At 48.8% G+C, this 24159-nt stretch overlaps 12 non-coding genes across 12 annotated transcripts; all 12 read right to left on the minus strand.

Annotated features, from left to right (window-relative positions):
• Window positions 1-1738: 1738 nt before the first annotated feature.
• On the minus strand, window positions 1739-1812 carry TRNAT-AGU (transfer RNA threonine (anticodon AGU)). The gene has a single exon. It is a non-coding gene; the product is annotated as a tRNA-Thr (tRNA).
• Window positions 1813-1888: 76 nt separating this feature from the next.
• TRNAT-AGU (transfer RNA threonine (anticodon AGU)) lies at window positions 1889-1962 on the minus strand. The gene has a single exon. It is a non-coding gene; the product is annotated as a tRNA-Thr (tRNA).
• A 9580-nt stretch (window positions 1963-11542) lies between these two features.
• Window positions 11543-11616, minus strand: TRNAT-AGU (transfer RNA threonine (anticodon AGU)). The gene has a single exon. It is a non-coding gene; the product is annotated as a tRNA-Thr (tRNA).
• An 84-nt stretch (window positions 11617-11700) lies between these two features.
• On the minus strand, window positions 11701-11774 carry TRNAT-AGU (transfer RNA threonine (anticodon AGU)). Its single transcript has one exon. It is a non-coding gene; the product is annotated as a tRNA-Thr (tRNA).
• Window positions 11775-11858: 84 nt separating this feature from the next.
• Window positions 11859-11932, minus strand: TRNAT-AGU (transfer RNA threonine (anticodon AGU)). The gene has a single exon. It is a non-coding gene; the product is annotated as a tRNA-Thr (tRNA).
• Window positions 11933-12016: 84 nt separating this feature from the next.
• Window positions 12017-12090, minus strand: TRNAT-AGU (transfer RNA threonine (anticodon AGU)). Its single transcript has one exon. It is a non-coding gene; the product is annotated as a tRNA-Thr (tRNA).
• A 76-nt stretch (window positions 12091-12166) lies between these two features.
• TRNAT-AGU (transfer RNA threonine (anticodon AGU)) lies at window positions 12167-12240 on the minus strand. Its single transcript has one exon. It is a non-coding gene; the product is annotated as a tRNA-Thr (tRNA).
• Window positions 12241-23439: 11199 nt separating this feature from the next.
• On the minus strand, window positions 23440-23513 carry TRNAT-AGU (transfer RNA threonine (anticodon AGU)). Its single transcript has one exon. It is a non-coding gene; the product is annotated as a tRNA-Thr (tRNA).
• Window positions 23514-23597: 84 nt separating this feature from the next.
• On the minus strand, window positions 23598-23671 carry TRNAT-AGU (transfer RNA threonine (anticodon AGU)). The gene has a single exon. It is a non-coding gene; the product is annotated as a tRNA-Thr (tRNA).
• A 76-nt stretch (window positions 23672-23747) lies between these two features.
• On the minus strand, window positions 23748-23821 carry TRNAT-AGU (transfer RNA threonine (anticodon AGU)). Its single transcript has one exon. It is a non-coding gene; the product is annotated as a tRNA-Thr (tRNA).
• Window positions 23822-23897: 76 nt separating this feature from the next.
• On the minus strand, window positions 23898-23971 carry TRNAT-AGU (transfer RNA threonine (anticodon AGU)). The gene has a single exon. It is a non-coding gene; the product is annotated as a tRNA-Thr (tRNA).
• A 76-nt stretch (window positions 23972-24047) lies between these two features.
• Window positions 24048-24121, minus strand: TRNAT-AGU (transfer RNA threonine (anticodon AGU)). Its single transcript has one exon. It is a non-coding gene; the product is annotated as a tRNA-Thr (tRNA).
• Window positions 24122-24159: the final 38 nt, after the last annotated feature.

Here is a 24159-nt window from a genome sequence, read left to right on the forward strand (position 1 = left end):
AAGGACCGCATCGAGGCACCGGTGAGATTCGAACTCACGATCTCCTGTTTACTAGATAGTCGCTTTAACCAACTAAGCCACGGCTTTTCTTTATTTAATGCCGGTCTTTGACAGAACACAGAAAATACAAATATTACGCACATCTCAGAAATGCACAACAGCGAGAAAAAGAGAGAAAAAAAATTACAATAATGCTATCCGTCCGTATAGGACCGGCGTTGTCAAATTAAAATTCCTTCATGGCTGTGAGAGCTTCTAGCCTCGACAGCCAATCCGGTGCACATTCTTGCATTTTCTGTACATCAAGAAACCGCGACATACATTCTCTGAAATATATATGAACCGGCCGTGCGTCGGGATCGCAGTGGTACCCAGCCATTCGAGACCGCCATATACAGTGGAGAGCATTCAACATAATGAAGTCACATGGGACGCCGTCGTCATCCTTAATAGGCAGATACCTGATCCCTTGGGGGTTTACAGGTAATTCTTTCTTCAGGGTTCGCTTCAAGACGTCCCAGAAGAACACAGCAGCCCAGCAGTGCAAGAACACGTGATCTATGGTTTCGGGCTTCTTGCAGATCAAGCAGTGAGAACCCCATGGTACGAGACAGCCTCGTTCTTCCATAAACGTCTTAACGGACAGGGTTCCAGTGTGGAGCTTAAAAAAGAAGGATTTTACCCCTGGTGGCACCTGCATGCGTTTCACCCGTTTAAGAACGTCCTGTCCTTGCCCTCCACTGTATATGGCTCTGTATAGCGGCACTGGGAATACAATATCACAAACATCTTTATACAGCGTTTTCCTTTTCACTTGACATAGGTAATCATTTGAAAACCGAACAGTAAGGAAACGGACACTGTCGGCCACTTCCTTAAGATAGCCACGAAGTGTTCCATTCATGCTTGCCGTTGTGACAACATGTGCCGGCAATGCGTCGCTTAATCTGAGCTGACATACGGTGCGAAGAAAAGGATCGCGCACATCGCGGAAAAAGAAAAATCTGTTGACCAGTTGTCGAAGAAAAAGATGGGCTAATCCCACACCCCCGTCTTTCACTCTTCTGAACAAATTTGTTCGGCTGCACCTTTCCCATGTTGAACCCCATATGAAAACCGCAAACACTCTGTGCAGCCTGGCTGTGGTACATAGTTTCACAAGAGGCAACGCTCACCAAAACGAATACAAAAGTAGAATATACATTTTCTGTATGTGCACATATTCAACCAGCATTGTGCTGGCACAGTCTAATCAAAATTCGCGCAATTCAACCAACGGTTCTCCTCTTGGGAGCCAGTCGGGTGGTTCCCCTGCCGCTTTATGGATGTTTTCAGTGCATGTTTTCCCTGAAATATATACGTGCAGGCTGCGCATCTTTATCGACATGGTACCCTGCCATTCTCGCGCGCCAAATGCAATGGAGGCCCAAGAGCATAATTAAATCAAAAGGCACCCCATCCTCATTATCCATGCTTAAGTAACGGATGCCATACGGGTCCAGTGGAAATTCTTTCTTTAGTGTCCTCTGCAATACATCCCAGAAGAACACACCTTCCCAACAGTTTAAAAAAACATGATCTATTGTCTCTGGCTGCTTGCAAATTAAACAGTGCGTTCCCCACGGTAAATATACTCGGTAATATACACGGCGCCGGCGTAGAGCTCCCTTTCGCGCGTTCAAAGCAATCGCCAATATTGGGCTGTGAACCGTAGCAAAATGGCAAAAGAAACGGATCGAGGCACCGGTGAGATTCGAATTCACGACCTCCTGTTTACTAGACAGGCGCTTTAACCAACTAAGCCACGGCGCCGGCTTAGATCTTCATTTTGCGCGTTCAAAGCAATCGCCGATATTGGGCTGTGAACCATGGCAAAAGAAACGGATCGAGGCACCGGTGAAATTCGAACTCGCGATCTCCTGTTTACTAGACAGGCGCTTTAACCAACTAAGCCACGGCGCTTTTTTTTTTCTTTATTGCCAGTACTCGACATAACACAACACAAATTCCTAAATGATATAAACAAAGACCAAAGAAGCAAAAAGGGATGAATACACAAACGGAACAAGGAACAGTAATATTTACATTCGCTGCCGTCCGCTACTGTGGCACGACGTTGTCGGATTAAAATTCCTTTAGTGCTGTAAGGGGTTCAACCCTCGACAGCCACTCAGGAACAGGCTGTTGCATCTTCATCACTTCCACATACCGTTGCATGGATTCACAAAAGTACAGACGCGCCGGTCGGGCATCCGGGTCACAATGGTAACCCGCCATTCTTGCGCGCCATAAACAGTGGAGGCCCGTAAGCATGATCAGGTCGTACGGGAAACCTTCGTCGTCATATACTGGCAGAAACCTGATTCCGTGGGGATCTATAGGTAGCTCCTTTTTTAGAGTCCTTTGTAACACGTCCCAGAAAAAGACCCCTTCCCAACAGTGGATGAAGACATGATCTATGCTTTCTGTTTTTTTACATATAAGGCAGTGGGTTCCCCATGGCATGTAGAACCCACGTTGTTCAAGGAAGAATTTAACAGGTACAGTACCAGTGTGTAATTTAAAAAAGAACGATTTAGTGGCTGGTTGAACTGGCATCTTCTTCACCCTTTTCAATACATCTAGGCCTGGGCCTCCACTGTACGGGGCTCTGTACATAGGTACCAGCAAAACACTGTCACATAAATCACGATATAACTTTTTCCGTTTTACACTCCACAAATATGCACTTGAAAAACGAACACGCAAAAAGGAAACACTCTGAACTATTTCCCGAAAGAAACCACGGACTGGTCCTGGCATTATTTCCGTACCTACAACGAATTCGGGAAGTGATCTTGACAGCCTCATTTGGATCACCGTGCGCAGAAATGGGTCGTTTGTATCTCGAAAGAAGGAGAATCTATTCACCAGTTGACGCAAGAAGAGGTGCGCCAACCCCAGACCACCATCCTTCACGCGCCGAAAGAGATTATCTCGGCTACATCGCTCCCAGCTTGATGCCCACACGAATACAGCGAACACGCGGTGCAGTTTCTGCACATTAATACGAGAGCACTGTAGTACCTGCATTGCGTACCAGATCTTTGTCATGAGAAACATGTTGCACGCTGTAGCTCTCGCGAATATTGACAAGTAACAGGCGTTCCATCGGTCGGCTTTGTCTTTTAGTTGTTTTGTCCGCTCCTTCCAGTACTCGCTACTGTCCTTGTAGGCATCAAGGGGTGCTCCAAGGTACTTCACTGGCGTCGTGACCCAGTTTACGTTCGAAAAGTGGTCTGGTGTAGACGCCCATCTTCCATGCCAAAACCCCAAACATTTCTGCCAGTTAACGTAGCTGTTAGTGACGTTACCAAACTTTTTGACGATATTCACAGTATTCAATACACTTTGTTTGTCCTTACAGCACACAGCCACATCGTCAGCGTATGCCAGTAGCTTCACTTCTGCTGATTGAAGACTAAACCCCTTAATACATTCATTTTCAATGATGGCCAGACATAGCGTTTCTATGTAGACACAAAACAGGAGTAGACTGAGTGGACAACCCTGGCGAACGGAGCGCTTCACGTTAATGGGGGCCCCCAACATCTGATTAACTATAAGTCTGGTATAGCAGCTCCGGTACGCCATGGTCACCCCTTCAGTGATTATGTGGCCAAAATTAACGTGTTCAAGGATGGTAAGCAATATGTCGTGAGAAACACAATCAAACGCCTTCTCCAAGTCTAGCTGGAGGATGGCTACTGCATCGCACATGGCGTCACAACACTCCAGCACACACTTCATTTTATGGATGTTAGTGAAAATGGTTCTTCTACGAATACCACACGTCTGGTGTGGGCCGACTACTTCCTGAATAACTGACTGGACCCGTCGTGCCAACACCTTCATCAATATTTTGTAGTCGCAGTTAGTAAGCGCTATGGGTCTGTAGGAGGAAAGTTGCTTGAGCTTTTCGGTCTCTTCTGTTTTCGGTATTAGTACTGTATGGTACTGGCCAAAGGATGGTGGAAGTATTTTCAGTTCATATGCTTCCTGGAAAACTGCTGTTAAGATAGGAGCTAGGTGGCTTTTGAACGATTTGTACCATGCGGCACAAAGACCGTCTGGACCTGGCGACTTCCCAGGATTCAGGTCTTCGATGGCTTTCATCACTTCATGTTCTGTTAATGGTCGTTCTAAGGTTTCTTTAACCTCACTCGACAGCTGTGGGATTCGTTGCAAAAATAATTTCTTGAAATCGTGCATGTTGACAGGCCTGAATGTAAAAAGTTCTTTGTAATGCTCAAAGAAAGCACGCCCTATATTATTGTTATCCGTTAATACCACCCCTTCATATTCGATAGCCTCAATCTGCTTACGTCTCGAGTGCTTTTTTTTTAACCCCAGTGCTCTTTTCGTTGGCGTTTCCCCGCATGATAGCCTTTCTGCTCTGGCGCGCACTAGCGCACCTCGGAAGCGATCTTCGTCGAATACCTCGAGCTTCTTCTTAACGGCGCGCATATCTTGTTGATAGGCGCCAGGTTGCATGCATTCAAGCTTCGCAAATTTTTCTAGCAATGTTGTTAAATCCTTTTCTCTGGCCTTTTGTTCATATCACAGTACGCTACTTCTTTCGATTGCCTTCAATTTAATGCTTTGCTTCAGCAACTCCCATTCCTCACCAAATTTCGTAGAACTGTCTGTTCCAAAAGAATTCAGAGTAGCCACTACATTTTCGTTAAAAGTTTCATCCCGTAACAGCTCTGCATTCAATTTCCACAGTTCCCAGACGAACTTGTTTCGTTCTTTCTTCCTGCCCACCGTGCATTTTACCAGGCAGTGGTCAGAATATGATATGGCCGTAACTGTGTAGCACTGGCATTTTTCAACTAAATCATATGAAAGATAGATACGGTCTAAGCGTGCGTGACTTGTGCCCTGAAAGTGAGTGTAGCTTACGTCTCCGTGACCGCGAAAACATTCTGCGATATCTTCTAATTCGAATTCGTGTGTGATCTGCGCCAGGATATCACTACTTTTGTCACAAACCACGCGACGCGTAGACCTATCCTCAGCTTTCAATACGCAGTTGAAGTCGCCTACACAGGCTATCATTTTTTGCACATGTAAATGATGCTTTAAACTCAAAAAGAAATTTGCCCTCTCTTGCACAGTATTAGGCGCATAAATGCAAAACACGCGCCATTGGACATTACAATAGCTGAAGTCACAAAAGACAAGTCGACCAGAAGTACAGGAGAAGTAACCATCTATAACAAGACCAGGGAGCTTCCTCACGAACAGCACACACCCTGCCGAAGTCCCTAAGGCGTGGCTCACTACCGTATAGTAGTTATACGTGAATCTTTGCACCATGCTCCCGGTCTCCTCCTCGCCGTCTACCTTGGTTTCTTGCACGGCTAAAACGTCGAGGTCGTGGTCCACTAGTAGTCTGTAAACCTGACTCTGTTTCCTTTTGGCGGCCAGACCTCGAACGTTTAGCGTGCCGAGGCTAAGCGACGGGTTGGTAGCCATTATTGGTGAAAATCGGAGGGGAGAAGGCCCGGAGCATGGTGCTCACCTTAACGTCTAGCTGACCGCTAGACGCCTCCGTGGCCATCCGGCGGCCGTCGCCCGGGTTCCTCTTTGGTCGGCTTCGGGGTAAGCCTACGGTCAGTCTCCAAGTTCGGCTTAGGCTTGAGGGTGGAGCGCCTTCCAGGTAGCGTCTTAGCGGGTGGTGCCTCGGAGTCACCGCCAGCCTTTCCGTCGACTTTCTCCTCGTGCTGCAGGGATCTCTTGACCGGTGCCGAGACGGATTCGACGCGGGCGCTAGCAGGGGTCGCGTTGTCGTCCGCCTCTGCCTGCGTTGCATCCGTAGCTGGCTGGCGGCTCTCATTTTCATGCGGGGCCGTCTTCACGCTCTCGACTGTAGCTGCTGATTCTTTGGGGGGAGGGATATTCCTTCCTCCTTCGGCTTGCTTGGTCGTCACGCCGGTTTCTGCCGCCACTTTGCCGTTTCCAGCTCCCGTGGCCGCTTCCTCCGCCTCGGTCACGTCCATTACATGGTCTAACGTCGACGGCTCGCTCTCCGCCGAACCCGCGGCTACTGCGTATGAGCGCACACAGTCCGCGTCGTTGTGTCCAAAAAGCCTGCACCGCGAGCAACGGGGAACCTTGCATTCACGACGAACGTGGCCAGAGCCTCGGCAGCGCAGGCACTGCATGGGACGTCCTGGGGCTACCACCAGCGCAAGCTCGCCGGCGACGCGGATCTGGTGGGGCAGGTCGTCGACTTTCATTCCTGCCTTCAGCTGCAGCAGCACTGCTCGGGTCGTCGAGCCCTTGTCGGAAACGCCATCCACTCGCCAGCGCTCCCGGGTCACTTCCGTCACCTTGCCGAAGGAGGCCAGCGCGGTCTTGACGTCTTCGTCGTCCACCCCATGCAGAAGCCAGTGGATACGAAGCTTCACCTGTTGTTCCTTGGGGTCGATGACCAGGCAGCGACGCCCCTTCACCTGCAGCTCCTTCAGGGCCGCCAGCTTTTCGGCAGCCTCGGCTGTCTTCATCGTCACCGCCCATACATGGTTGATTTGGTATGCTCCAAGGGCGACGACGCCAGAGAGCATACCAACAGCTTGAAGCGCGTCTCGAAAATCTTCTACACGAAACAGGCGAACACGAGCGTCGCCGTGCAAAAAAACTGTGTTCAGAACAATACGTCCTGTAGGTAGGCGAGGCAAAATTATCTGGTAATCTTTATCTTCTTCCGTCGAAAGCCTGTTGCCGCGGCTAACAGCCGCATATGCCGCTCCATTGGAGCCCATGATCCCGCGATCCGTTCAGCTCGGGAGCCGGAAGCAGAATGCAACTAAGCCACGGCGCCGGCGTAGAGCTTTTTTTTTATTACCGGTTTTCAATATAACATCGCACATATGAATTTCACACTCATGACACAAATGCAAGCCTTTGGAAGAGGAAAAGGAAGGCAAGAAACAAAAAAGCGCAACGAAGCCGTCCATCCGCATAGGACTGACGTTGTCAAATTAAAATTCCTTCATGACTGTCAGAGGTTCGAGCCTCGAGAGCCAATCCGGAACACACTCTTGCATTTTCTGCATTTCAATATATACTGACATACACTCTCTGAAATATATACGCGCTGGCCGAGCGTCGGCGTCACAATGGTACCCGGCCATGCGAGCTCGCCGTATAGAGTGGAGGGCGTTGAACATAATAAAATCATAGGGTACTCCGTCTTCATCTTTAATTGGCAAATACCGGATCCCTTGGGGGTCCACCGGTAACTCCTTTTTCAGCGTTCGCTTTAAAACGTCCCATAAGAAAACCGCCGCCCAGCAATGCAAGAAAACATGATCAATGGTCTCCGGCTTCAGACAGATCAAACAGTGGGATCCCCACAGCACAAGACAGCCTCGTTCTTCCACAAAAGTCTTCACAGAGAGCGTTCCTGTGTGGAGCTTAAAAAAGAATGTTTTAACCCCTGGTTGCGCCTGCATTCGTTTCACCCGTTTAAGGACGTCTTGTCCTGGCCCTCCACTGTATATGGCTCTGTATAACGGCGCTGGGAACACAATGTCGCACACATCTTTATACAGTGTTTTCCTTTTCACGTGACACAGATAATCTTTTGAAAAACGAACTGAAAGGAAACGCACACTGTCGGCCACTTCCTTAAAATAACCACGCAGTGTTCCGGTCATGCTTGCCGTACTAACAACATATGCAGGCAGTGCGTCGCTCAACCTGAGCTGACATACTGTGCGCAAAAAAGGATCGCGCACATCGCGAAAAAACAAAAAGCGGTTGACAAGCTGTCGAACAAAAAGATGCGCCAAGCCCAGCCCCCCTTCCTTCACGTGCCTGAACAGATTTGTTCGGCTACACCTTTCCCAGGTAGAGCCCCAGATAAAAACCGCGAACACTCTGTGCAGCTTTTGCACGTTTACTCTTGAACAGTACATCGTTTGCATGACGTACCACAACTTCGTAATAAAAGAACATGTTACACACCATTGCCTTAGCGAAAATGGACAGGTTGATGCCTGGTGTTGGGCTGCTGAGCACGAGGTCGCGGGATCGAATCCCGGCCACGGCGACCGCATTTCGATGGGGGCGAAATGCGAAAACACCCGTGTGCTTAGATTTAGGTGCACGTTAAAGAACCCCAGGTGGTCAAAATTTCCGGAGTCCTCCACTACGGCGTGCCTCATAATCAGAAAGTGGTTTTGGTACGTAAAACCCCAAATATTATTATTATTACAGGTTGATGCCTTTCCACCTTTCTGCTTTTTCTCTAGTTTCTTTTGTTTGGTTCATCCAATATTCGTCGTTATTTTTGTAACTCTCCATGGGAACACCTAGATACTTGGTCGGGGTTTTCATCCAGTTCACATTTGCAAAATTGTCCGGGGCGGAAGACCACTCTCCGTGCCACAAACCGAGGGACTTCCCCCAGTTCACTCTACTGCCCGTCACACCACAAAAACTTTTCACTATGCTTATCGTTTTCGTTACACTTTGTTTGCTTGTACAGCACACTGCGATGTCATCTGCATATGCCAAGAGCTTGACTTCGGTGTCTGCCATGCTATAGCCGCGTATTTGATCATTTTGAAATATGGCCAAACACATAGTTTCTATGTAAATTCCAAACAAAAGAGGACTGACGGGGGGCAGCCCTGACGCACAGAACGCATGACGTTAATGGGGGCCCGCAATGATTTATTCACAATTAATCGTGTTGTGCAGTTCTGGTACGCCAACGCCACTCCCTCAGCGATGATGGAACCAATATTAACGTGATCCAAAATGGCAAACAAAATACCATGCGAGACACAATCAAAGGCTTTCTCGAGGTCGAGCTGAAGCACTGCGACTCCGCCCAAGGTGACGTCGCAGCACTCGAGCACGCACCGCATTGTGTGAATATTCGAAAAAATCGACCTTCCTTTGATCCAACACGTTTGGTGATCTGAGACAATTTGCTTTATTACACTTTGAAGTCTGGCTGCCAAAACCTTCATGAAAATTTTATAATCTACATTGGTTAGAGATATCGGCCTGTAAGATGTCACTAGCCTAAGTTTCTCCACTTGATCGCTCTGAGGGAGGAGTATGGTATGCGCCTTGCCAAAAGAAGGTGGCAAAGCTTTGTTCTCATACGCATCATTAAACAGCTGTGTTAGCAACGGTGACAGTTCCTTCTTGAAAGCTTTATATAAACAAGCGCCCAGGCCGTCAGGTCCTGGTGATTTGCCTTGATTCAAATCATCAATTGCCTTTTCAACTTCGCTTTCTGTTATTTTCTCTTCTAATCGTTCTTTTGTGTCGTCACTCAATCGCGGCATGCGACCGAGGAAGACCTTTTTGAACTTGTCTACATTCGCTTCTTGAAACGCAAAAAGGGACTGGTAATACTCGAAAAACGCTTGGCCTATACTCTTACTGTCGTCGGCAATTGTGCCATTCCATAGAATCTTATCGACGTAATTCCTTCGACCTTGCGCTTTTTCAAGTCCAAGCGCCCTTTTAGTGGGCGTCTCTCCACCTACTAATGCATTTGCTCTTGCGCGCACAATCGCTCCTTGGTACCGTTCTTTGTCGAACTGTTCGATTTTTTCTTTAATGGTTCGCACATCTTGTTTATACGCCTATGGCTCTTCGCACTCAAGCGCTGCCTAAGTGTCTTTCGCAAGCCCCTTTCTTTCATTTCCTTTTCAAACATTAAACAGCTCGATCTTTCACAGGCTTTCATTTTTACGTTTTGTTTGAACCCTTCCCATTTCTCTGCTGTTGTTTGACTATTTTCCTCACGAACCTCCCTAACGGCCTCATGTACTGCCTCTACAAATGGTTGGTCTTTTAGTAGTAAGGCGTTCATTTTCCATAGGTCCCAATTAAAAGATTCTCTCTTCCTCTCCGTGCCTATGTTACATTTCACCAAACAGTGATCTGAGAACGATACTGGTGCCACAGAATAACTATGGCACTTTGGAATCATGTCTTGCGATATGTACATGCGGTCTAACCTCGCGTGACTAATACCTTGAAATCGCGTGTAAATTACATCCCGCTCCCCCGCCAGACACTCGCAAACATCGTCCAGTTCATTTTCACTGATTAGTTTAGTCGACACACTGCTGCTTCTGTCACGAACACCGGCATTATTGGCTCTATCCCGAGCACTCAAAACACAATTAAAATCCCCCAACAAAAACATGCACTTATTGCTGCTAATATACTGCAAAAGGTTCTCAAAAAATAAGGTGCGCTCTTCTACAGAATTCGGCGCATATATGCACATGACTCGAAATTCAATTTCACGATAAACAAAATCACAATAAACAATCCTTCCGGACTGACATGAAAATATACTTTGAACAACAAGGTCAGGCAACTTCTTTACAAACAGAACACAACCGGTGGACGTCCCTACCGCGTGACTCACGGCCGCATAATATCTAGTCGTGAAACGCCGCACCATGCTCCCGGTCTCCTCCTCTCCGTCAACCTTGGTCTCCTGGACGGCTAGTACGTCTATGTCTTGGTCAGTGACCAACCGTGGGACCTGACTTTGCCTACGACTAGCCGCCAACCCTCTCACGTTTAATGTGGCGATACTAAGTGACGGTAAAAGAGCCATCTTAACTAAGAAAAAAGTAGGCCCGGAGCATGGTGCTTACCCTTCACGACTAGCCCTCGGCTAGCCGCCTCCGGGACCTTCCGGCTTGCTGGCGTTGGTCGCCGTCACCACTTTGACAACAGGCTTTTTTTCAGGCGGAATATTAGATTTTGGCTTGAAGCCCATCCGCCTCCCATGAGGCGCCTTCGGCGGTGGCCCCTCGTTGGTGCTGGTTGCACTACCGTCCGTGTCCTTGGTCGCGCCGTGGGGGCGCTTGACTGGGGCACCGAGAGTTGCAGTCTGCTCACCGTCGTTGGTGTCCTCATCCTGCAGCATTGCTGTCGTGTCATCATCGGGTGCCTCGTCGTTAACGCCCCCCGCAGCATGACCCACTGAAGACAGGATCTGTACCGTCTTGCTCGTCTTCTCGCCAGCCTCAGCCACCGTGCCTTCTGCACCGACGGTGGATGTCCCACTGACTGTCGCTGTCGGAACCAGGTGTCCGGTTCCTTTGGCGGCGTCCTCCGTCTCGACCACGTCCATAACGTGCTCTGCAGCAACGTCACTCGCTGCTGGTCCTGTCACGGCTGCATACGATTTGACGCAGTCAGCATCAACGTGGCCGAAACGCCTGCATCTTGAACAGCGGGGAACTTTACGATCTCGGCGGACGTGTCCCGTGCATTGGCAGCGCAGACACTGCATGGGCTTCCCGGGAACGACCACCAATGCTAGCTCTCCGCCGACGCGCACCTGATGAGGCAGATCTTCCAGTTTTACGCCGCTGTTCAGCTTCAGGAGCACAGTCCGGGTAGTAGGGTAGTAGAGTAGGGCGTAGAGCTTCTTTTTGCGCGTTCAAAGCAATCGCCGATATTGGGTTGTGAACCATGGCAAAATGGCAAAAGAAACGGATCGAGGCACCGGTGAGATTCGAACTCACGATCTCCTGTTTACTAGACAGGCGCTTTAACCAACTAAGCCACGGCGCCGGCGTAGGGCTTCCTTTTGCGCGTTCAAAGCAATCGCCGATATTGGGCTGTGAACCATGGCAAAATGGCAAAAGAAACGGATCGAGGCACCGGTGAGATTCGAACTCACGATCTCCTGTTTACTAGACAGGCGCTTTAACCAACTAAGCCACGGCGCCGGCGTACGGTTTCCTTTTGCGCGTTCCAAGCAATCGCCGATGTTGGGTTGTGAACCATGGAAAAATGGCAAAAGAAACGGATTGAGGCACCGGTGAGATTCGAACTCACGATCTCCTGTTTACTAGACAGGCGCTTTAACCAACTAAGCCACGGCGCCGGCGTACGGCTTCCTTTTGCGCGTTCAAAGCAATCGCCGATGTTGGGTTGTGAACCATGGCAAAATGGCAAAAGAAACGGATTGAGGCACCGGTGAGATTCGAACTCACGATCTCCTGTTTACTAGACAGGCGCTTTAACTAACTAAGCCACGGCGCCGTCTTAGAGCTCACTTTTGCGCGTTCAAAGCAATCGCCGATATTGGGCTGTGAAGCATGGCAAAAGAAACGGATCGAGGCACCGGTGAAATTCGAACTCACGATCTCCTGTTTACTAGACAGGCGCTTTAACCAACTAAGCCACGGCGCCGGCGTAGAGCTCGCTTTCGCGCGTTCAAAGCAATCGCCGGTATTGGGCTGTGAACCATGGCAAAAGAAACGGATCGAGGCACCGGTGAGATTCGAACTCACGATCTCCTGCTTACTAGACAGGCGCTTTAACCAACTAAGCTTCTTTTTTTTTCTTTATTTCCGAAGTTCACATGAGGAACAATAAGTCACAAACGATAAAGCACTTCAGCTACACTTGAGCTGAGGCGTGCAAAGTTAAAATTTCTTCCAACTCACTAAATCATCCTGAAGTGTTACCCACTGAGGTGGGTCATGCTGTGCCCGGATACATTCGCGAAGGTAAGCAGCGCTTTCTTTTATTTTTATTGCCGGTCTTCGACATTATTTAGACAGTACAGTTAGCACACGCTTGTGTATCTCAAATTCCAACCGTTGGAAGAGGAAAAAAAACGGAAGGTGCGTAAGGAAAGAAACCGCACAATAGAGCCGTCTGTCCATATTGGACTGGCTTTGTCATACTAAAATTCCTTCATGGCTGTCAGGGGTTCTAGCCTCGACAGCCAATTCGGTACACATTCTTGTATTTTATGCATTTAAATAAATCGCAACATACATTCTTTGAAGTAAGCACGAGCTGGCCTAGCGTCAGGATCGCAACGGTACCCTGCCATAAGAGCCCGCCATATACAGTGTAGAGCATTTAACATAACAAAGTCATAGGGAACCCCGTCGTCATCTTTAATGGCCACATACCTGATACCTTGGGGGTCCACCGGTAGCTCTTTCTTCAGGGTTCGCTTTAAGACGTCCCAGAAGAAAACTGCCGCACAGCAATGTAGGAAAACGTGACCTATATTTTCGGGCTTCTTGCATATCAAGGAGTGCGACCCCCAAGGTATGAGACAACCCCGCTCCTCCAGAAACGTCTTCACGGAGAGCGTTCCTGTGTGTAGCTTAAAGAAGAAGGTCTTTACCCCTGGTGGCACCTGCATCTGTTTTACTCTTTTAAGTACATCCTGTCCTGGCCGTCCACTGTATATGGCTCGGTATAAGGGCACTGGGAAAACAATGTCGCATACATCTCTATACAATGTTTTCCTTTTCACATCACAAAGGTAATCATTTGTAAAACGAACAGAAAGGAAGCGTACACTGTCAACAACTTCCTTGAAATAACCACGCAGAGTTCCAGTCAAATTTGCCATGCTAACAACATGTGCCGGCAAAGCGTTACTCAACCTTAGCTGACATACGGCGCGCAGAAAAGGATCGCGAACATCGCGAAAAAACAAAAATCGGTTTACAACTTGACGAACAAAAAGATGCGCCCTGCCCACACCCCCATCCTTCACTCTTCTGAACAAATTTGTTCGGCTGCACCTTTCCCATGTTGATCCCCAGATGAAAACTGCGAACACACTGTGCAGCCTTTGCACATTTACTCTAGAACAATACAGCGTTTGCAAGACCTAATATAACTTAGTAATAAAAAACACGTTACAAACTGTCGCTCTTGCAAAAATGGACAGGTTAGTACTGTTCCATTTGTCTACTTTTTCTTTCAGTTCCTTGGTTTGGTTCCTCCAGTATTCTTTCGCTGCTATTATACCTGTCGAGGGGAACACCCAGATACCTGGTCGGAGTTTTCACCCAGTTCACGTTCGCGAAATAGTCGAGTGCAGAAAACCAATCCCCGTGCCACAGGCCTAGCGATTTGCCCCAGTTTACTCTGCTACCCGTTACGGCGCAGAAATGTTGTACTACAGATATGGTTTCCGTTACACTTGGTTTGTCAGTGCAACACACTGCAATGTCATCTGCATATGCGAGCAACTTAACTTCGCTCGCTGCCAATCTGAAACAACGTATTGCGTCATTTTCATTAATTGCTACACACATTGCTTCTACGTAGATAGCAAATAATAGCGGACTCAGGGGGCAGCCTTGGCGCACTGAACGCCTGATGTTAATGGGGGCCCCCAGAGACTTGTTAACAATTAATCTTGTTGTGCAGTTCTGGTACGCCAAGGCCACGCCCTCAGTGATGATGGAACCGACATTAACATGATCTAAGATGGCAAACAAAATAACGTGAGCGACACAATCGAACGCTTTCTCTAGGTCGAGCTGAAGTACTGCAACACCGCCACCGATGACGTCACAGCACTCAATCACATCGCATCTTATGGATGTTTGAAAAAATAGATCGCCCTTTGATGCCACAAGTTTGATGGTCTGCGACTATTTCCTTGATGACGCCTTGAAGCCTGCTAGCTAAAACCTTCATAAATATTTTATAATCGACGTTTGTTAGTGAAATCGGTCTGTAGGATGACACGAATCTGAGTTTGTCTATTTGATCGCTCTTCGGTATTAGAATGGTTTGCGTTTTTCCAAAGGAAGGTGGTAATGATTTCTTTTCTTATGTGCAAGCAAAGGCGCCAGCTCTCTTTTAAAAGCCTTATATAGACCCGCGCTGAGTCCATCAGGTCCCGGTGATTTACCCAAGTTCAAATCGTCGATTGCCTTTTCGACTTTTCTCGCCCTTATTTTTTCCTCTAATCGATTTTTTACGTCATCGCTCAAACGTGGCATGCGATGCAGAAAACCTGCTTTAAAACCCTCAACATTCGCTTCCTGAAATGCGAAGAGCGACTGATAGTACTCAAAGAAGGCGCGCTGAATGCTATCACTGTCTTCAACGACATTCCCATTCACTAAAATCTGGTCGACATGGTTTCTTCGTCCATACGCCTTCTCAAGACCCAGCGTCCTTTTAGTGGGCGTCTCCCCTGCCGCTAGTGCATCTGCTCGTGCTCGCACGATGGCTCCTTGATAGCGTTCCTTGTCAAACAGTTCAAGTTTTTCTTTGACGTTTCGCACATCGTCTTTGTACGCACCAGGCTCTTTGCACTCAAGCGTTAGCAGCTGCCCAAGCAGTGTTCTGAATTCCTTTTCTTTCATTTCCTTCTCGAATTTTTTACAACTGGATCTTTCTATTGCTTTCATTTTAATCTTTTGTTTAAAACATTGCCACTTCTCGACGATTGTTCCCGCAGCATCACATAGAACTTCATTAATCGCATCCCGTACTACCTGTAAAAAGGGCTGGTCATTTAGTAACACGGCATTCAGTTTCCACATATCCCAGTTAAATACATGTCTCTTTTTCATTATACCTACGTTACATTTCACAAGGCAGTGATCTGAAAACGACACTGGTACTACACAGTAACCGTGGAATCTTGGAAATATATCCAATGAAATGTACATTCGGTCCAAACGCGTATGGCTGCTGCCCTGAAAACGTGTAAAAGTCACTTGACGCCCCCCTTCCAGACATTCATAAACATCATCGAGTTCATTTTCATTAATTAAATTTGATAACACTTCACTGCTTCGGTCACGCACACCTGCATTATTGACTTTGTCTCCAGCACTCAACACACAATTAAAGTCCCCTAACATCATCACGCGCATATTACAACAAACATATCATGAAAGGTTCGAAAAAAAACGGGCGCGCTCATCTACTGAATTCGGCGCATATACGCATATGATGCGGAACTCTGAATCACCCATAACAATATCACAAAGAACAATCCTTCCTGACTCACACGAAAAAATGCTCTAAATCTGCAATCCAGGCAGCTTCTTCACAAGAAGAACGCACCCTCCAGCCGTGCCTACAGCATGGCTAACCACCGCAAAATACCTAGTCGTGAAACGTCGCACCATGCTCCCGGTCTCCTCCTCTCCTTCAACCTTAGTTTCCTGGACGGCCAGTACGTCTATGTCGTGGTCAGTGACCAAACGTAGGACCTGACTTTGCCTACGACTAGCCGCCAGCCCTCTCACGTTTAATGTGGCAATCCTAAGGGACGGTATTTGAGCCATCTTGATCTAAAAGAAAAGTAAAGCAGGCCCGGAGCATGGTGCTTACCGCTCACGACTAGCCCTCGGCTAGCCGCCTCCGGGACCTCCCAGTTTGTTGGTGTCCTTAGACGTGGCCGCTTTGTCGGCAGGCTTCCTTTCAGGCGGTACATTGGGCTTTGCCTTGTAGCTCATCCGCCTCCCATGAGGCGTCTTCTTCGGCGGTCCCTCACTGGTGCTGGGTGCCCGATCCTCACGGTCCTTCGTCTGGTCGTGGGTGCGCTTGACGGAGGCAGCAAGAGCCTCAGTACGGTCGTCGTCGGTGACGCCCTCGTCCTGCTGCATTGCGGTCGCGTCGTCAGTTGCGTCTTCACTGACGTTTCCCGTCGCCTGCCCCTGGGTCGTAGCATCCCGTTCCGTCATACTCGGCTTCTGAGTAGCCTCAGCCGCGTTGCCGTCTACCTGCAGAATCGTCGTCCCACTATTTGTCTCTGTCGACACCATGTCAACGGTTCCTTTAGCCGCGTCCTCCGCCTCGGCCACGTCCATGAGGTGCTCTGCCGCAACATCATTCGCTGGTGGGCCTGTCACAGCGGCATAGGACTTCACGAATTCAGCGTCGACGTGGCCGAAACGTCTGCACCGGGTACAACGAGGTACTCTGCACTCACGGCGGACGTGTCCCGTGCCGTGGCAGCGCAAGCACTGCATCGGTCGGCTGGGAACGACGACCAAGGCTAACTCTCCACCGACGCGGATCTGATGGAGGAGGTCTTCCAGCTTCATGCTGGCCTTCAGCTTGAGAAGGACGGTCCTGGTGGTTGAGGTCTTGGTTCCCATGCCTTCAACGCGCCACCGTTCCCGGCTCATCTCCTCCACCTTGCCGAAAGCCGCGAAAGCCGTCCGGACGTCCTCGTCGGCAACGCCGTAGAGCAGCCAGTGAAGCCTAAGCTTCACCTGTTGGTCCTGCGGGCCAATGCTGAGGCACCGTCGTCCCTTCACTTGAAGTTCCTTCAGGGCAAGCAGCCTTTTCGTTGCAGTTGCATCGCAGAGGGTCACTGCCCAGACGTGATTGATTTGGTACGCCCCTATGCATACCACATCCGGCAGCAGGCCCGTCGGCAGAAGGGCATCCCTGAAATCCTCCACCTTGTACGGCCTCGCACGTACATCACCGTGCAAAAAGACCGTGTTAATCACCAGTTGTCCTTTAGGCCGCTGCGGCAAAATAAAAGCATAATCCTTATCATCGTTGAACCTGTTTCCGCGGCCAAAAGTGGCCGCTGTCGCTGCTCCACTGGAGCCCATGATTCTGCTGACCGCTCAGCTCGGCTGCCGGAAGCAGAATCCAGGTAAGCAGCGCTTTGAATAAAGTTTTTCACGTGCACTGCGCGTATTAACATCTGCATGCCTTACTTGCATTCGTATTTTCCACAAGCTGTGGAGGCCAAGAAGCATGAACAAATCATACGGTACATCTTCGTGATCAACCGGTAAAAAACCTGATACCATAAGGGTCTAGTGGTAACTGTTTCTTCATAGTTCTCTGTAGGACGTCCCAGTGGAATATCGCGTCCCAGCAGTCCAGAAAAAACATGTTCGACTGTCTCTGGCCTCTTACATAACAGACAGTTCGTTGTCCAAGGGACAAAGATTCCCTTTTCTTGAAGCCACGTTTTGACAGGTAATGTATTAGAGTGTAACTTGAAAAAGAATGTTTTCACGCCTGGCCTAACTGGCATCTTCTTCACTCGCTTTAAAATATTCTGCCCTGGGCCTCCACGGTAAGGCGCACGGTACAATGGCACCGGCAGCATCCTATCCACAAGACCTTTGTACAGCTTTTTTCTTGGGAAGACTGTACAAATAGTCCTGGGAAAAAACGTACTTCTAACAACTTACATGAAAGCACAACCTCGCGCAAAAAATCCGGTTACAGCACCGCACATGTTTTCACCAGAGGACACTATGTTTCTTGGGAGTAGCCTCTGCCATCGGACTTGTATAACCGTTCTTAAGAAGATGTCATTTTGATCACGAAAGAAAAAAAAGCGTGATACCACTTGCAAAAACAAATGAACCAGTCCAAGGCCTCCACCCTTCAGTGAAAGAAACAGGTTCGTCCTCCTCATTTTTTTCCCAGGTCGAAGTCCAAAGAAAGACGGCAAATATACGATGCAATTTTTTGAATAGAGGTCCGCGAAGCACACAGCACTTTCATGAGGTACCATATTTTTTGAAATGAGAAAAACATTGTAGACAAAGGCACGTGAGAAAATTGATAGGTTCCTTCCTTGCCACGCTCCCCCTTTCTCTTTCGCCCTTAACATCTCTTCGTTCCAAAGTGGGCTGGGATCACGATAACATTTTAGGGGCACATCAAGGTATCGCGTTGGCATGGGAGACCATTGCAGCCGTGAGAAAAAATTGCGGTGTAATATCTCATTCCCCGTGCCAAAAATCTAGAGCTTTTTTTCCCAGTTTACTTGACATCCAGTCTGGTTACAAAACCTTTCCAGAATGTTTGTAACTTCACAAATGCTTTCTCTGTTTGTGCAAAATACCGCTATGTCATCCGCACACGCAAGAAGTTTCACCTGAGCAGATTGCAGCTTGAAACACGTGACGTAATCACTTGATAACGGCCAGACATAAAGGCTCTAGATACGCTGCAAAAAGCAGGGGAGAGAGCGGACAACCTTGCCTCACCAAAGAATGCACTGTGAGGCGCTCAGTAAGGTCACCATTAACTATAATGCGTGTCATACAGTTTGCATACGCCATTTTTTACTGCTACTATTACGCTACCGAAACCTCAGCAGTCATGGAGGCATGACGGAATCAGGGTGTAGATGAGCCATATGTAAAAATACTGGAAGATATCTATAGCGGCTCCACAGCCACCGTAGTCCTCCATAGAGCGAGCAACAAAATCCCAATAAAGAAAGGCGTCAGGCAGGGAGATACGATATCTCCAATGCTATTCGCAGCGTGTTTACAGGAGGTATTCAGAGACCTGGATTGGGAAGAATTGGGGATAAAAGTTAATGGAGAATACCTTAGTAACTTGCGATTCGCTGATGATATTGCCTTGCTTAGTAACTCAGGGGAACAATTGCAATGCATGCTCACTGACCTGGAGAGGCAAAGCAGAAGAGTGGGTCTAAAAATTAATATGCAGAAAACTAAAGTAATGCTTAACAGTCTCGGGAGAGAACAGCAATTTACAATAGGCAGCGAGGCACTGGAAGTCGTAAGGGAATACATCTACTTAGGGCAGGTAGTGACGGCGGATCTGGATCATGAGACGGAAATAATCAGAAGAATAAGAATGGGCTGGAGTGCGTTTGGCAGGCATTCCCAAATCATGAACAGCAGGTTGCCGTTATCCCTCAAGAGAAAAGTATATAATAGCTGTGTCTTACCAGTACTCACCTACGGGGCAGAAACCTGGAGGCTTACGAAAAGGGTTCTACTCAAATTGAGGACGACACAACGAGCTATGGAAAGAAGAATGATAGGTGTAACGTTAAGGGATAAGAAAAGAGCAGATTGGGTGAGGGAACAAACGCGAGTTAATGACATCTTAGTTGAAATCAAGAAAAAGAAATGGGCATGGGCAGGACCTGTAATGAGGAGGGAAGATAACCGATGGTCATTGAGGGTTACGGAATGGATCCCAAGGGAAGGGAAGCGTAGCAGGGGGCGGCAGAAAGTCAGGTGGGCGGATGAGATTAAGAAGTTTGCAGGGACGGCATGGCCACAATTAGTACATGACCGGGGTTGTTGGAGAAGTATGGGAGAGGCCTTTGCCCTGCAGTGGGCGTAACCAGGCTGATGATGATGATGATGATTACGCTACCCAGGTTAGCATGCTCTAGAATGGAGAAAAGAATGTCATGTGAAACGCGGTCGAACGCTTTGGCCAAGTCCAGCTGTATCATAGCTCCCTGGCTTCCAAGCGCGTCAGCACATTCCAATACGGTTCTGGCAACATGTATATTTGTTGCAATGCTGCGACCTTTCATGCCACAGGTTTGGTGCGGCCCTACTAATTTGTCGATTACACTCTGAAGTCGTCTGGCTAGTACCTTCATGTACACTTTGTAGTCGACATTAGTGAGGCTGATAGGTCTGTAGGAACCAAATAACATTCGTTTCTCCGGATCATCAGACTTGGGAATAAGTACAATGTGTGAAGTACCAAAGGACAATGGTACTTTTTTTACGTTCATAGGCTTGTTATCACATGTAACAAGAACTGAGAAACATAATGTTTAAAGGTTTTATAGAAGGCAGCGTTCAGCCCATCTGGCCCCGGAGCTTTTCCAGACGGAAGATTATCTATTGCTTTCTCGATCTCTTCCAAAGTGATAGGCAATTCAAGACGCTCTCTTACATCATCGTCGAGTGTTGGCATTAGTCGTAGGAAATCACCTTCAAACCCTTGCGCATGCTCGCGCCTATTGCTAAAAAGTTCAGCAAAGTATTTCGTAATAGCGTGCTGAATCTCACTAGGGTCGCTTGTAATGTGCCCCTCGTATCTTAATTGCCTGATTTCCTTCTGGCAAGCGTACCGCTTTTCATGTGATAGCGCCCGCTTTGTAGGCGCTTCTACTGCCCATAAGTTATCGCTCCTTGAGCGTATTATTGCTGCTCTGTACCTGTCAGTGTCAATTGTTTCGATCTGACACTTCACGTCTTTTATTTCTTTACTAAAATTTCCTGACTGATTTGTTTCCATGCTAACCAAGCACTCGAGTTGTTCGCGAAGTTCCTTTTCTTTTTCTTTCTCTTTATACCGAATTGCGCTACTTTCTTCAATAGCTTTAAGCTTCACTCGTTCTTTGAAACTTTCCCATTCAACGGTAAAGCAGTCCGCGTGCTCAGCTAGTACACCATCGAGATCGCTTTTAATTTCCTTTACGAATCCTTCATCGTCTAAAATTTTCTCATTTAGTTTCCAAAGGTACCAATTAAAGCGTGATTTCCTTCCCTTCGTTCCAAAAGTCGCGCTCACAAGGCAATGATCGCTAAACGACACAGGTATTACATCATAGGCTGTGCATAGTGGCACGAGATCAGTAGAAACATACAGCCTATCTAATCTTGCGTGACTGTCGCGTTGAAAGTGTGTGTAATCAAGCCGTGTTCCAGCCGAAAACACACTTCCAACGTCCTCCAATAAATAATCGCGCACAAGTTCAATCAAGAGTTCCGCGCTCTTATCCCTCACTGGTCTACACTTCACTCGGTCAGTAGCAGCACAGACGCAGTTAAAGTCTCCCAATAGAAGCAGCACCTTGTCACAATTCAAGTACAGCTCAATGGAATCAAAAAAAGCATTTACGTTCACTTTCAACATTGGCGGCATAAACACATACAAAGCGCCAGTGTAAGCTTGAAAAAGAAAAATCAACAACCAAGAGGCGGCCACTTTCACATGCAAATACAGACTCCACACTTATACCTAGTGTGTTGCGAATGAAGAGAAGGCATCCACCCGATGTCCCAACGGAGTGACACACACACATTTCAATGTTGGCGCGGAAAGTGGGCACCATGCGGTCAGCGTGTTCTTGCGACTCTATCTTTGATTCTTGCACAGCTATTAGGTCAAGGTCGTTATCAATGAGCAGGCGATTAAGCTGACATTGCCGCCTTCGTGCTCCCAGCCCTCTAACATTCAAAGTTGCTACACCCAATGGGGCTCTTAGCTCAACTACCATACGTTTGCGTAATAAAAAGGGGCGCGCTCCGCATGATGCCTACCTCTGTCAACCATGTGATTCTCCCGACTGATGTTCCGCAATGACGTTCGGGGGGTCTGTCTGGCCACCCAAAGGGTTGTCTGGTGTTTGTCTCGAAGTGGTCTGAGGCACTTCCTCGTCGCATCCTCCACTTTGCATGCGCGCAAACTCGAAATGTCAGCCAAGAACACTGTGTCGGTCGACACACAACCGACGCTGACATTCCACAGAACACAGAAAAAAAAATTACGGAGGCGGTTTACCCGCCTTCCGTGACTGGGCCAAGAGGTTTGGCTGCGGCTTCAACGACGAACGTCGACTTCCTGTCGTTTTTGGAGGCCGCTCCCCACCTCTACTACCACCAGGCTGCAGGTTCTCTCCGGCGCTCTCTTCGCGGGACCGTTTTCCAGCGGTTAGGGCAGCCGCTTCATCGTCGGCGTCCATGGCGTCGGCAATGCGAGGCTCCACGCAGTCCGGGGTTTTCAGCGAAACTTTCGTAGCGGCCACCGCACTGTGACCGCTGTCGCTTTGGGGGCCACGCTGCGCTAGCTGAGATGCCACAACTGCAGGAGGCGTTAAAGTTGTCGTTGCCTTCTGCTTAACCAGAGGCGTAAAAGAAGGCCCATCTTTCGTCCCCGTTTTCCCAGTTGTCATCGCCGCCTCTTCTGCGTCCGCCTCATCCATCAAATGCTCCGAGGCATCTTCACTGGTTCCAGGGCCGGCGATGCTCGCATAAGTACGGGGGCACTCACCGTCTTCGTGACCGAAACGTCGACAAGCTCCGCATCGCGGGACCTTACACTCCCGACGAATGTGTCCCGTACCTCGGCAGCCAAGACATAACGGAGGCCTTCCAGGCACAACGACGACTGCCAACTCACCCCCAACGTTAAGCTGGTGCGGCCAGTCGTCCAGTTTAACGCCAGCTTTCCATTTCAGCGTGACCATCCTGCTCGTTGAGCCTTTCTCTGACACGCCGTGCACACGCCAGCGCTCCCGGGCCACCTCGGAGACCTTTACGTACGGTGCAAGCGCGACACGCACGTTCTCGTCCGGCACGGTGTGAAGCAGCCAATGGAGCGTGAGACGTACGTCCTGGTTCGCTGGGTCAATAACCAAGCAGCGGCGTTCTTTCACGCGCAGCTCACCGACGCCTGCAATCTTCTTAACGGCATCCGCATCCTTCAGCGTGATGGCCCAGACATGGCTCATCCGATACGCCCCCAGAGCGATAATATCCGAGAGCAGAGATTGCCTAGCCAACGCGTCTCGAAAATCTTCCACCCGGTACGGGCGAGCCCTGATATCCGCGTGCAAAAAAACAGTATTTAAAACTAAACGCCCGGTTGGGAGACTTGGCAGAACAACCTGGTAGTCGGTTTCCTGTTCAATAGCCCTGTTACCATGGCCAGAACTGGCCGCTGAAGCCGCTCCAACGGAGCCCGTCATCATGCGTCCGTCAGGCTTGGTGGCCGGAAGCAGAACCTTTTGTCCAACTAAGCCACGGCGCCGGCGTAGAGCTTCCTTTCGCGCGTTCAAAGCAATCGCCCATATTGGGCTGTGAACCATGGCAAAATGGCAAAAGGAACCGATCGAGGCACCGGTGAGATTCGAACTCACGATCTCCTGTTTACTAGACAGGCGCTTTAACCAACTAAGGCATGGCGCCGGCGTAGAGCTTCCTTTTGCGCGTTCAAAGCAATCGCCGATATTGGGCTGTGAACCATGGCAAAATGGCAAAAGGAACGGATGGAGGCACCGGTGAGATTCGAACTCACGATCTCCTGTTTACTAGACAGGCGCTTTAACCAACTAAGCCACGGCGCCGGTGTAGAGCTTCCTTTCGCGCGTTCAAAGCAATCGCCGATATTGGTCTGTGCACCATGGCAAAATGAACGGATGGAGGCACCGGTGAGGTTCGAACTCACGATCTCCTGTTTACTAGACAGGCGCTTTAACCAACTAAGTCACGGCGCCGGCGTAGAGCTTCCTTTCGCGCGTTCAAAGCTATCGCCGATATTGGGCTGTGAACCATGGCAAAAGGAACGGATCGAGGCACCGGTGAGATTCTAACTCACGATCTCCTGTTTACTAGACAGGCGCTTTAACCAACTAAGCCACGGCGCCGGCGTAGAGCTTCCTTTTGCGCGTTCAAAGCTATCGCCGATATTGGGCTGTGAACCATGGCAAAAGGAACGGATCGAGGCACCGGTGAGATTCGAACTCACGATCTCCTGTTTACTAGACAGGCGCTTTAACCAACTAAGCCACGGCGCCGGCGTAGGGCTTCCTTTTGCGCTTTCAAAGCAATCGCC

This window comes from Dermacentor variabilis, chromosome 6 (genome assembly GCF_050947875.1).
Source record: "Dermacentor variabilis isolate Ectoservices chromosome 6, ASM5094787v1, whole genome shotgun sequence".
NCBI lineage: Eukaryota > Metazoa > Arthropoda > Arachnida > Ixodida > Ixodidae > Dermacentor > Dermacentor variabilis.